The sequence below is a fragment of the Brassica napus genome, chromosome C7 (genome assembly GCF_020379485.1).
Source record: "Brassica napus cultivar Da-Ae chromosome C7, Da-Ae, whole genome shotgun sequence".
Classification (NCBI taxonomy): Eukaryota; Viridiplantae; Streptophyta; class Magnoliopsida; order Brassicales; family Brassicaceae; genus Brassica; species Brassica napus.
Window position 1 is genome coordinate 48460558 of NC_063450.1, and position 13275 is coordinate 48473832.

General features: G+C 33.1%; 1 pseudogene; it reads right to left on the minus strand.

The window, feature by feature from the left end:
* Positions 1-274: 274 nt before the first annotated feature.
* LOC106420980 lies at positions 275-7071 on the minus strand (annotated as a pseudogene).
* Between the last annotated feature and the right edge of the window lie 6204 nt (positions 7072-13275).

Below are 13275 nucleotides of genomic sequence, written 5' to 3' on the forward strand. Positions count from 1 at the left end.
TTTGCGTAATATGGATAACGACATTAACTCAGAGGAAACTGAACACCGGACTGGTTCTAATCTCTCTGAAGCTGAAGTAAAACTGCTCACGGAAGCTCTTAGTACTGCCATTTCTACTCAAACCCAACATATGCACACATATATACGCAGACACATTTGTACTCAAAACCAACATATGCATACAAATAGAGAAAAATAGAGCAAAAGATGCACATCAACTTGAAAGCAAGGTTTTCTAAAGAGAAGATTTAGTGAAAATGTGATGTTTTCCACAGCTTCCATTAACATGAGGGAGCCAAGGTTTCTTGAGGATGTATCCCGCATTCTTTAATATCCCAGTTTTTGTTGTTGGTTGTTTCCGAACTCAAAGACTAACTCGGGGGCACTCACAGTTCCTTCAATTTCGAATATGAACAGATGCTCCCCTAAAGTTGGATAGAAATCGCCCAATCTATAAGAAGAATAACCAGCTGGTTTAACACCATTGAGTTTGTCATTGATGCAATAAGAAATTTCAGGGCAGCGCCCATAACCAGCATCACCCTTATAGACCAGCAAGAGGCAAACTTTAAATCTCAAGGATGTAGGAAAGTAGTGTGCATCTATCCATTCCAATTCATTGACAGGGAACTCTCGGTGGCTTGGTACGTGAAATATGTAGGCACTGTTTCCCAGGCAAAGTTGCAAAAGTCTCTGTCCATGTGTGATGATAAGGTCTCTTGCTTCTTGATTCAGTTTAAAGCAGTTAACAAATCTGAGCAATCGAGTCTTTCGAGGGACCCACAATTGTTGCGTCTAGGAATTCTAAGGAGTCCGGAAGCTGCGGAAGAGACACCAGCTTCGTGCATCCCTTGATTGTAAGCTCACGAAGATGAGGCCATGACATGATTGATGGAGGCAATTCTTCTATTGCAGTTCCAGCGAGCTTTAGAACGCTGATGTTTGTGGAAATCTCGGGAAAGATTTTCAATGAAGAGCAGTCAGTGAGAACAAGTTCATCAAGAGATTTCATGTTGATATTGATCGGAAGGGCCGTTAGGTTTGAGCAACTTTCGAGATACAACTTCCTGAGATTACTCATATCCCGACGGAAGAGGGGAGCTTCACAAGACTTGAGCATCCACCAAGATACAACTCCTCAAGATTAGTCATATTCCCAATGGAAGAGGGGAGCTTCACAAAGACTTATGCATCCATTAAGAGACAACTTCCTGAGATTAGTCATATTCCCAATGGAAGAAGGGAGCTCAACAAGACTTGAGCATCCACCAAGATACAACTCCTCAAGATTAGTCATATTCCCACAATAGAAGGGAGCTCCCGTAGACTTGAGCATCCTCGCAATTCAAATTTCTTGACGGGAATATACAAAGGGAGCTCCACAAAGATTTGAGCAACCACTAGACAAAAAAGTCTTGAGATTCAAGGAATTTCTAACAGAAGATGGAAGCTCCACCAAACTTGAGCAATTCTCGAGATACAACGTTTGAGATTACCAATACAAGGGTGGGAGATTAGCTAGATGTGAGCATCCCGTGAGAAGCAATTCCTCGAGAGTAGTGACATTTTCCATAGAAGAGGGGAACTCCACTAGACCTGAGCAATTTGTAAGATCCAAATGCCGGAGATTGATAGCATTTCCAATAGAAAAGGGGATTTCCGTTAGACTTGAGCAACCAAAAAGATTCAATGTTTGCAGATTAGTGGCAGTTGAGAGATCAGGAAGCTCCTTTAGATTTTCGGAGTCCGTCAAATTCATCAATTTCAGATTTCTAATCGTCTGTACAGAAAAAAAAAAAAAAAAAAAAAAGGGAAGAAAAACATCAATAAGAAGACGGTCCATTAAGACAAATAATAGATTCCAATAAAATAAGTAATATTACAAATACTACCTCCGTTTCCGAAAGTAAGATGTTTTAGATTTTTTTTCTTGTTCCAGAAAGATAGATTTTCTATATTGTTAAGGTACTTTTTATACTTTTGAGAAACATTAATTGAGAATATTTAAATTGATTAAATTTCATTGGTGGAAAGTTATTGGAAAGTGCATAATAAAATAAAAATAAATTAAATTATAAACATTTATTAAATTCTTAATAAACGTGTATACTTTAGAAAATCTTACTTTCAGGAATAAACGGAATAACAAAGGGAGTATAATTTTTACTTACTTTATTTCCTTCCCATAATTTCTCAAGGTAGTTGTTTTTCAGTTAATATTATTTTCACCAGGAACTCAGGATTAAAATTAGAAGGCAGACATGTCAGCGGAAAATAATCCAATGCAAAATTCTTAGATTTCGGGGCAGACATGTCATGGGGTCTATGGTGAGGATATGGTCGTGTCTCTGACTCTTAAGAATTGGACATTGGACATTCTTTCAAAAACTCCGTCACTATCTTCAACTCCATATCCAACTTGAAAAGTCCAAATCTATGCCTATAACATTTCGACTACCCTGCAAAAGAACCCAAAGATACATAAGCAAAGTTTGTGTGTTCAAAAAAAAAAAAAAAAAAGATACATAAGCAAAGATGAATTTTATCAAATTTGGAGGAAGAAATGCAGTGAACGGCTAATGTGAAAAACTTACTAGTGTATCGTTACGTAGTACTTGACATATATCTCCAGCATCAACCAAAAACTGGCGCTGCCCAGGTTCACGAATGGATTGTTTACGAACAATCTCTCTACCAAAACGTGCTAACAATCATGGATTTCTGTATATCCCCACTCGAAGGATATGAAAGATTTCTCAGCTAAACCACGGAGACGACCTTTCACCACCAAACAAATTCTTTTCAAGACACCTTCCACAATTTCAAGCGTTTCATCGTTGAAAAAGCAAGCTAAATGAAGAAATAAATCTTGATCATCAACGCATAAGGCATCGTAACTGAACTTTAAAATACTTTCTATTTCTCCATCAAGTATACTTCTTAACCTTGGTAAATCCTCTTCCCACTCCTGCTTGGGCCTTCCTTCGAAATAAGATCCTATAACCTTTAGTCCCAAAGGGAGATTACCGGCAAGTTTTGTAACTTCCCAAGCAAGTTCCTTAAATCCATCATGTGGAGACTTTTGGCCAAAAGCATACATGCAGAAAATTTCAAGAGCCTCGTCGTCAGGTGGAAACTCCACCTCGTAAATATCGTCAATCCTACGTGCATTTAAAAGCCTTTTATCTTGTGTTGTGATAATTATCCGACTTCCAGGACCAAACCACCGAGCTTCTTTCGCTATTGGCATCTATTTGCATTGAATGATCCACGTCATCAAGAATGGCAATCACTCTCTTGTCTTTTAACCTGTCTTCCACAACTCCTAAATGCTGAATCTTCATATCTTCTTGGTTGATTATTGGTACATGAACTCTTTTTGTAATTGCAGTTTCGCACTGTACTCATCATAGTAAGGTCTGCCAAAACGTCTTTTAATATTCTCCATAAAGACACTAAACTGGAACTCACGAGAGTATTGGCTAAATAGAACTCTTGCGATGGTACTCTTACCAATTCCAGAAGGACCCCAAAACCCTATCATCCTCACTTCATTGGAGCCTAGGCGTAGCAACAGTTTCAGTTTTATCATATGAGTACTCATCCCAACGAGATTGTGTCGAAATCACTCGATTGCGCAGAATTATTCAGCTTGTTAAAAACATCGGTGGATATATCCTCGATCATGGCAGCTTCATCAACCCTAAAGAGAGGAAAGATGAATACATAATAAAATAGTTATTGTAAACAAAATTGATACAGACATGATAAAATTTAAGATTTTTTTTTTAATTTTTTTTTATAAAAATAATTAAATTAACAAACTTTCACCTTTTGTGATTAGAAAAAAAAAGAATTCACATTTTTCCGAATATTATTACCGAAATCCTAAAATTTTCAAAACACCACAACTTCCCCAAATATTAATCATGGAGCATTAGAACATGTTTTTGTAGCCACGTGTCGATCATCCTATGATGATTCTTAGAATTCTTTAGAAAAATAAGTTAGTCCATATAAATATATATTATATTTTTTATTAAATTAATTAATAATGTACAAAAGAATATTTTCAATTTTTTTCCTTAAATAAAAGCTACAAAATTACCTAATATAATTAACATATAATGACAATTAACGATTATGAATCATTTTATATAAAAATATATATAAATATGTTAATTTCAAAATTTGCATTGAAAAATTATTGATATCTAATATTTTAATTTTGCAATTTGTATTGAAAAATCTCACATTAAATATTTGTGATTTAACAATTTAAATTTTTGTTACAACAAATATACAAATGTTAATAAAATCATATAAGTAGGAAGTGTTAATAATAAATATTTATATCAAAATATCTATATATATAAGAAATGTTCGCCTCTCTCCCGTGAAGCCACGTCATCAATTCGTGCGTTCTGGGAGTGACACGTGTCCCATTTTATTTTTAGAGCCAAAATAAATGAATGCAGTTAAGGGTAATTGAACGCAGCACCTCAGAACTGGTAATTTCTCTTAGAACCACTAGGCTAAAGTCACTTTTTATAAATAGTGACCGGGACAAAGGAAAATACTTATTATCGTGTCAGCTGGAAGCCCATGCTTCTTCTGCTTGTGGCCAGGGCCGACACTGAACTGACGTCAAGATGAAGATCGTGAAGTTAAAAACTTTGCTCCAAACAGTTTTGCAATGTTTCCAACCTTTATAATTTGATGCATATAATATATATCAAAAATATTTGTTGTGCACGCTTTTATTAGTTTTGCTTTTAAAAGAGGTATTTACAGTTATAAATGTTTTGTGCCAGTGAAGTAATGGTTGAAAAATCTCTATATATATGTCATTTTAAAATAACACTCAACTTCTATATATAGTCAATACATATGTCCATGTTATATTCTAGACTAAATTTTTCTCTTTTAAAAATATAGAAAACAATTTTTTAGTCTACAAGCAAATGTTGTATAGCAAGTATGCATTATACAAAACAATATATATTTAAATCCATACACAAACATAAAAGTTGTTATATGCCTCTTTCTGAGACATGCACACTCCACTATGAATAAGAATAAAAAAAAACAGTATTGTCATCAAACTTTATCACAAATCCACATTTGTACATCTGTAATTATGAGTTGGACAATTACTTAATTTGATACAATACCAAAGCAAGAATAATCGAAAAACAACTATACCACCGCATACTAATAAGTAAGACATAACAAATAACCAAATTCTTGAATCTTAAAACAAATTTCAACTCGAGCATTTAGTGAATATCAAATTAACTAATATCCCGCCCGTAGGGCGGACCGACCCTAGTACTATATATTTATGTCAATATCACTAAAGTTTAATTATATACTATATAAAGTAAATAAAATGATTGTTTTGATTTATTTACCAAAACATGATTGTAAATAATAAAAGGTATTGATTTTGATTTATATGCTTACTCTAATGTATATACTTTTATGTATACAAATTTATTTTTAAATAAGTGGTTTCTTATATGTTATTTGATCATGACAATCTAATAAATACACTTCTTCAAATCAAAGTGATTTTTAATATTGGAAACACTATATATTATTTTATTCAAATTAAATAACTTAGTTTGACATTTATATTTTGGGTCTGCACTTATATTCTATAACAACTTGATATTATATTTGAACACTAGCCTGTGAATACAGTTTGCCAGTGATTTTCTTCAAAAATTTGATTCTTTGATATTTTCTGGAGTGTGTAACTAATTTTACAGATGTCCATATTTTTAAACTGACACTTATGTAATTCACATAACAAGTTAAAAAAACAAACTCATATCAGTGAAACATAAACGAGAATTAAAACCCAATTTTATAGAGGTAGAAAATGAAATCACTTATGGAGAGTCAATATTAAACAAATCGAGAGCAAAAAAACCTAATCCCATTTCGTCATTTTACAATCGATATTACCTATCTAGTTTTGGTGATTTGTGTCAGCCGCAAAATTTAATTTTCGTTTATGCATATGAAGTTCTTAAAATGAGCTAAAATACGTTAACTCTTCAACAGCGATGCATTTAAGAGACCAACATTTGTATTCGTCATTTTACAATCGATAAATATTGTAATGTTGCAAAATGTTAAAACCATTTAATGAACAAACATTAGTATAAAAAGTTCACCCCGCCTGGTCAGGCATGTATATAGTAAGCTGAAAAGTTGTTTATTTTGTCTGATATTTTGAGTATTTTTCCGTACATATAATATTTTGAAAGATGGCAAGTAAAAGTTAAGCGGACAAACCAGTTGCACGAATGGTAACCAGCTATTGTGGCCACCTTCTCCAAGCTTGTTTCCACCTCCTAATGTCCTCCTTAGATTTACCCTCACAAAGTTTTTCTGAACACCTTCCCAAAATCACCGTTCAGCTTCTTTACATCAGATGGATCTACTTTGTAGAAAATGGCCATCACAGTTTGACCCAGCTCCTCCCTGCAGTTCATAATCTCCACCAACTCCTCAAGACACCACTTAGAAGAAGCATAGTTCTTAGAGAGCAAGACGACCGCGATCTTAGATCCTCTAATCCCCCGTATGAGTTCAGGAGCGATGGACTCTCCTCTCTGGATCCCATTATCGTTGAAAAATGTGATTGTCTTTCTTTTAAACTCCTTTTTAATGTGACTAAGAAAGTTTTTGCGGACATCTTCCCCACGGAAGCTCGGAAAGACATCGTGTAACCAGACGTGAGAGAGAAGATGGAGCGGATGAAGGAGACAAAGCAGACAGAGGTGGTAGGAGACAACGAAGACTGAGGTGGTGAAGGAGACGAAAGAGACGGAGGTGATGATGGAGACCCAGGAGACGGAGGTGATGAAGGAGACAAAGAAGACTGAGGTGATGATGGGACTTGAGTTTGGCTCTGGTTTTGCAATCGGATTTTCTTTCTCACTGGTTTGGCAATCGGATTTGAAAGCTCATCCGGTTTCCTCTTCTTTCTCTTTTCTACTATCTTTCTCTGTTTCTTAATTTCTTTCAAAAACGATGGAAATCTCATTTTTGAAAAGCTTTTCTCTTTTCGGGAATGAAGTATTATAGTATATCACAAAACAAAACAGTGGAGTTGAAGGAATAAGTAGATAAAAGGAAAACTGATTTCTTGGTTTTCTTGATGGAATCTGAATTTTCAAAAACAATATGAAGAAGCATATGCAGGAGAAGCGAGAATGGCAAATGAAAGGGAAAAATAACCAATCTGTGTGGTGGCGAGAGGACCAAGTATATTTCTAGATAAAATTAAAAAAAAAATTCGTACGTTAGTCAAAAAAAATAATAATAAAAAATTCGTATGAATTGAGTAACTGACACGAAACGCTGACAAATTTAATGAATAAACATTAGCATAAAAAATTACATTAGTCCACTAATTATTTTTTCGGGATGATTGTTCTTTTAAAAACTTTGATCTATTATTTTCTTGGATTTGGTCTTTTAGATCTGTGTGCGCAAATCGGAGATGGGATGTATTTTGGTGCGTATGTCAAAGTCATGTCGGATCTAGAGTTAGAGCAATTGAAAAAAATCTTTTCCAAAGTTTAGAAACCCATAAGAGAGAAGCTTTTTTAAAGTGGGTCATGATGTTTATGTGTTGTATGTGAAGTTTCAGCTAATACTTATATTAACAGCTAACGCATATTTTAAATGATATATCAATTATTAACAACCTACGATTGTTACATGCTACATGTATTGTTTTACTCCATAACTTAAATTTTAGTAACTATCTGTTACATGATACATCAATTATTATATGTTTCAGCTAATACCTATGTTAACAACTAATACATATTTTAGATGATACATCAATTATTAACAACCTACAATAACGATTGTTACATGCTATATGTGTTGTTTTATTTGTTAACTTAATTTTTAGTAACGAACTTATTTTACATGATAAATTATATATTATATATGTTAATAATTACTATACTGAATTAAAAAAATTGTATCACCTATCTTAATGTATACTATAGTTGAGTAACTGACACGAAAAGTTTGTCACCGACAAAACTATGGGAAATTGCACGCAATGAACCAAAAATATATTATAAATCAGTCTAACCCCAAAAACATTGACCACAATATTCAATGTATTTTTATAATATATGTCAAACTACCTTTACAATCAAGGAAAATGCACTTTATGACAACCTACAAAAAAGTTCTTCACTATCTAGCTAAGAAAAAAATAAACTATGATATTCAACATAATTTTTTATCTTATTTGCTAAAATACTCTTCAAAACAACGGACACCACCATTTTTTATTTTCTGTTAACTTTCTTCTTTTTCATTTTTATCCTTCTTTCTTACAACAATATCTCTGTTTTTATAATTTGTTCTCATTTTGAATCTTGCAAAACATGTTAGAATTATTGCATCATGGATTATTAAACAAATCCGGTTGTAAGAAATGACTACGGCGGCCGACACAGTAAATATATAGACGTGTCATAAAAGAAGAGCTGTAACTCATCGAGTCTATATGGTAATAGAAGAGATGAATGTGTATGATCACCATGTCTGGAAAAGGAAAAAATGATGAAGAAGATGAACTCTTCGCCACTATACTATTTGAGACACAATCAGTGTGGTCTTAGATGGCGCAAATTCATGTCTTCTTCAACTAAGATGGCACCATCTGTTTTAAGCCATTATTTTTAAATGTGTAACGTTGTTAGCATTACATGATATGATATGATAATAATAATGGTGTTTCTCTAATGTCCATATCTTTTAACGATGACATTATCCACTTTTCCCCTTCTTTGACCGGCTACTTATAGAAGATGGGGTATAACCAGTTGAAATGAAGACTAAATATTAGTAACTTAATTATGTCAAAATCATTGACATATTCTTAGTTTCTACTCAGAAATTGGTTATACAGCGAATTAACCATACAGTCAACTGGTAAAAATCTTTTTTCTTCTTCTTTCAGGTCTCTGCTTCTCTTCTTTTAATAAAGATGGACGCAAATCAAAGGTCATCATGTTTTAATCACTTCCATCTATATAATCAACACCTCTATCACTCCAATTTTTCACTCTGCCGACGTCATCTTTCTTTAAATCAATTGGTATCGTTCCGTATCATTTTCTTTGTCTTTTTTTTTTTATGTTATAATTTTTCTTTTTTTCGTGAGTCTATTTTATTTTTCATATTTATAGTATAGTTTAATGGGCAAATCTCCAAATAGCATCTTTCTAAGTTTATATCACAAAAAATAGCACTCAAAAACTAAAATGACCAAAATAGCACATTTCTAAGTTTATCCTTTGAAAATTTTAATTTTTTTATTTTTCAAAATTTAAAATCTTATCCCCAAAACCTCATTTCTCAACTCTAACCCTAACCCTAAACTCTAAACCCTAAACCCTAAACTCTAACCCTAAACTCTAAACCCTAAACTCTAAACCATAAACCCTAAACCCTAAACTCTAAACCCTAAACCCTAAACCCTAAACCCTAAACCCTAAAATCTAAACCCTAAACCCTAAACTCTAAACCCTAAACCCTAAATCCTAAACCCCACCCTTTAACTCTAAACCCTAAGTTTGTGACTTTTGATAAAACATTAAGTGCTATTTTGTGACTTTTGACCTTGAGTGCTAGTTTGGGAACATAAACTTGATTTAGTGCTATTTTTGTCTTTTTCTCTAGTTTAATATTACAATATTACATATAATTTCAAATTTTAATTTTATTTGCAATATTATTAATATTTATTATATTTGCAATCAGAGATTTTTCAAATATGACTTACAACTTGATTTAAATACAAATCTATACCCAAAGTTGAATCAAATGCAAAACTAACATAAAAGTTTTGTGAAATTACAGCCAGCCCCTTGTGACCAAACAAAAAAAACAGAAGCCATTTTTAGGAATATAGCCCCAGTAAGTCGTCTGAGTCGTCTGAGATGCTAGAAGTCTTCTAGACGACTTCCAAGTAAGTCAACTGGTGTAGCAGGTCTTAAAAATAATTTATAAATTTTCTAAAAAATATTTGATAAGCGAAAAAATTAAAATCATGTAATTATAAACAGTTTTAAGTGATATAAATTAAAATATTATAAAACTGAATTGTTTTCAACATAGATGAATGTAGGTAGTGAATCATGGTATTCTTTGTTCTAGGGTTTGACAACATATGTTGTAGTATTGTATGTATTCTTAGGGTTGAATTTTGGAAAGCTTGAATGTTTTTTTGAAAAATTAAATTTTACCTATAAGTATTTATTTTTGTGTATAGTAAACACTTTTGAAGTTTAATTTGATTTTATGAAGTGTTTAGTTAGTTAATTAAGTTTAGGGGTTATATTTAGGGTCTAGACGACTTCTACATAGAAGTCGTCTGGTGAATAATTTTAGCTGGACGACTTACATGTAAGTCGTTCAAATATTCCAGCCTAAAATTAAAAAAAAAATTATTTTCCCGCTTAAATAATTTAACTAGACGACAAGTAAGTCGTCTGCGAAGTCTTCTATTTTAGTTTCCCGCTAAAAATTTAAAGTCTTCTGGGCGACTTACAAATAAGTCGTCTAGGAAGTCGTCTGAATCAAAAATATTTTAACCTAATTAGATTTTTTTGTCTCCCTATATAAAGAAAAATTTACACATTCTCTCTCCTCCTCTCAAATGGTTGCAACAAAAATGTAATGTTCATCATTCTAAAACTCTTCAACCTCTCTCTAATCTCTTTGAACTTATAAACACTAAGCTTTATATCAATTTATTGTTTTTGTCTCATGTCTTTCTCACTAATTTATCTTGTTTTTGCAGGTTTTTCATCACAACATGATTCTCATATTCCACTCATTTAAGGTAGATCTATCAATTTTAGATATGTATTTTTGTGTGTTCTATAAAGGTAGATTTATCTAATCTTTCACTCATATTCTCTGTTTTTAAGCCATTTGAATATTTTTGGATATGCATGTTTTTCAGATCTGGATTTGGATATGCAGGTTTTTCAGATCTAGAAAACTTCTGGGACGACTTACCTGTTAGTCGTCTAAAATATAATGCGCTAGACGACTTTCAGGAAGTCTTCCAGACGACTTTCAGGAAGTCTTCCATACGACTTCCAGGAAGTCTTCTGACGAAGTCTCCCTTTCATAACAGATCTGAGCGTTTTGGTAAGTTTTTATGTCTAATTATTTTTCATTTGGTAGCTTCCTGTTGTATAAAGGTATTACTTTTTTTCCAAAACTAAAACTCTCCAAACCCACTTTAATCTCTTTGACTTGAAAACACCAAACTTTATATGAATTTTTCAGTTTTATCTCATGTCTTTCTCACTAATCTATCTTTTTTGCCAGTTTTTAGTCAGATGGTTCTCATCTTCCACTCATTTAAAGGTAGATCTATTAATTTTAGATATGTATTATATTCCACTTATTTTCTCTGTTTTTTAAGCCATTTGAACGTTTTTTTTATATGCAGGTTTCTCAAATCTGGATTTGATATGCATGTTTTTTTCAGATCTGGAAGACTTCTGGGACGACTTACCTGTTAGTCATCTAAAATATAATGCGCTAGACGACTTTCAGGAAGTCTTCCAGGCGACTTCCCGGAAGTTGTCTGGACTTCCTGGAAGTCTTCTGACGAAGTCACCCTTTCATAACAGATCTGAGCGTTTTGGTAAGTTTTCATGTCTCATTTTTCTTCATTTAGTAACTTCCTGTTGTATAAAGTTCTCACTTTTTTTTCAAACTAAAACTCTCCAAACCCAATCTAATCTCTTTGACTTGAAAATACCAAATTTATATGAATTTTTCAGTTTTGTCTCATGTCTTTCTTACTAATCTATCTTTTTTTTTGCAGGTTTTAATCAGATGGTTCTCATCTTTCACTCATTTAAATGTAGATCTATTAATTTTAGATATGTATTTTTGTGTGTTCTATAAAGGTAGATTTATCTAATATTCCACTCATTTTCTCTATTTTTAAGCTATTTAAACGTTTTTTGATATGCAGGTTTTTCAGATCTAGATTTGGATATGCAGGTTTTCAAATCTGGAAGACTTCTGGGACGACTTACCTATTAGTCGTCTAAATATATAATGCGGTAGACGACTTACAGGAAGTCTCCCAGACGACTAAAATATGATGTACCAATTTTTTAGTGAAAGACAGATATAATATGATGAGAAAAATATCTAAATATTCTTATTTATGGTACTTTGAGAAAGTTTACTCTAAAACATTATTATTTAAACCTATTAAACTTGATCTTGACCTGATTTCGTTTTGATTTGCGAGTCAGATCTTTTTACTGATTTGTATCTAATATTTATTTAGAATATGGATTTCTTTCTATAAAAGCTCATGTTCAAAACTTATAATCACACAAAGATTTGAACATGGTTACTGACCATAAGTGCAGAGAAACCTCGACAGACTTTCAAGATTTCGGGGCCCCTAAAATTGTATAATTATTTGGGGCCCAGGTTTTTCAAATGCCTTTTTAAATATACATAAGCACGCCTCTGCCTGCACTTCATAATCTCCACCAACTCCTCAAGACACCACTTTGAAGAAGCGTAGTTCCTCGAGAGCAAGACGATCGCAATCTTAGATCCTCTAATCCCCCGTATGAGTTCAGGAGCGATGGATTCTCCTCTCTCGATCCCGTTGTCATTGAAAAATGTGATTGTCTTTCTTTTGAACTCCTTTTTAATGTGACTGAGAAAGTTGTAGCGGACATCTTCCCCGCGGAAGCTCGGAAAGACATCGTACATCCAGACATGAGAGGAAGAAGATGGAGAAGCCGATGAAGGAGACAAAGCAGATGGAGTTGATGAAGTAGACAAAGAAGAAGAATCAGATTCTTCGTTTTCATGATGGGATCTGAGTTTTCGAAAAATCAAGAAGAAGCCTAATGCAGCAGCAACGATGTTAAGGAAAGAGAGAAATCCATTTGTGTGCTGGAGAAACGGATCAATGAGCTTGCTACAGACATTTGTGGAGCAATGAGTGAAACAAAGATGCTTTTATTGAACAAAGCGACATATAAAGTTGACTCCGTTGACTGAGAGAGACTTTGTGGTAAATAAAAAGCACAGTGCCTAAACAGTGCGTTGTGGCATCCTATTTTAAGTACAAAAAACTAAAAAAAGCAATGAATAGCAGAAGCAACTTCAAGGAAATAATAATCGAAATCAATGTCCACTATAGGAAGCTTAATCCTTTGTCAATACATC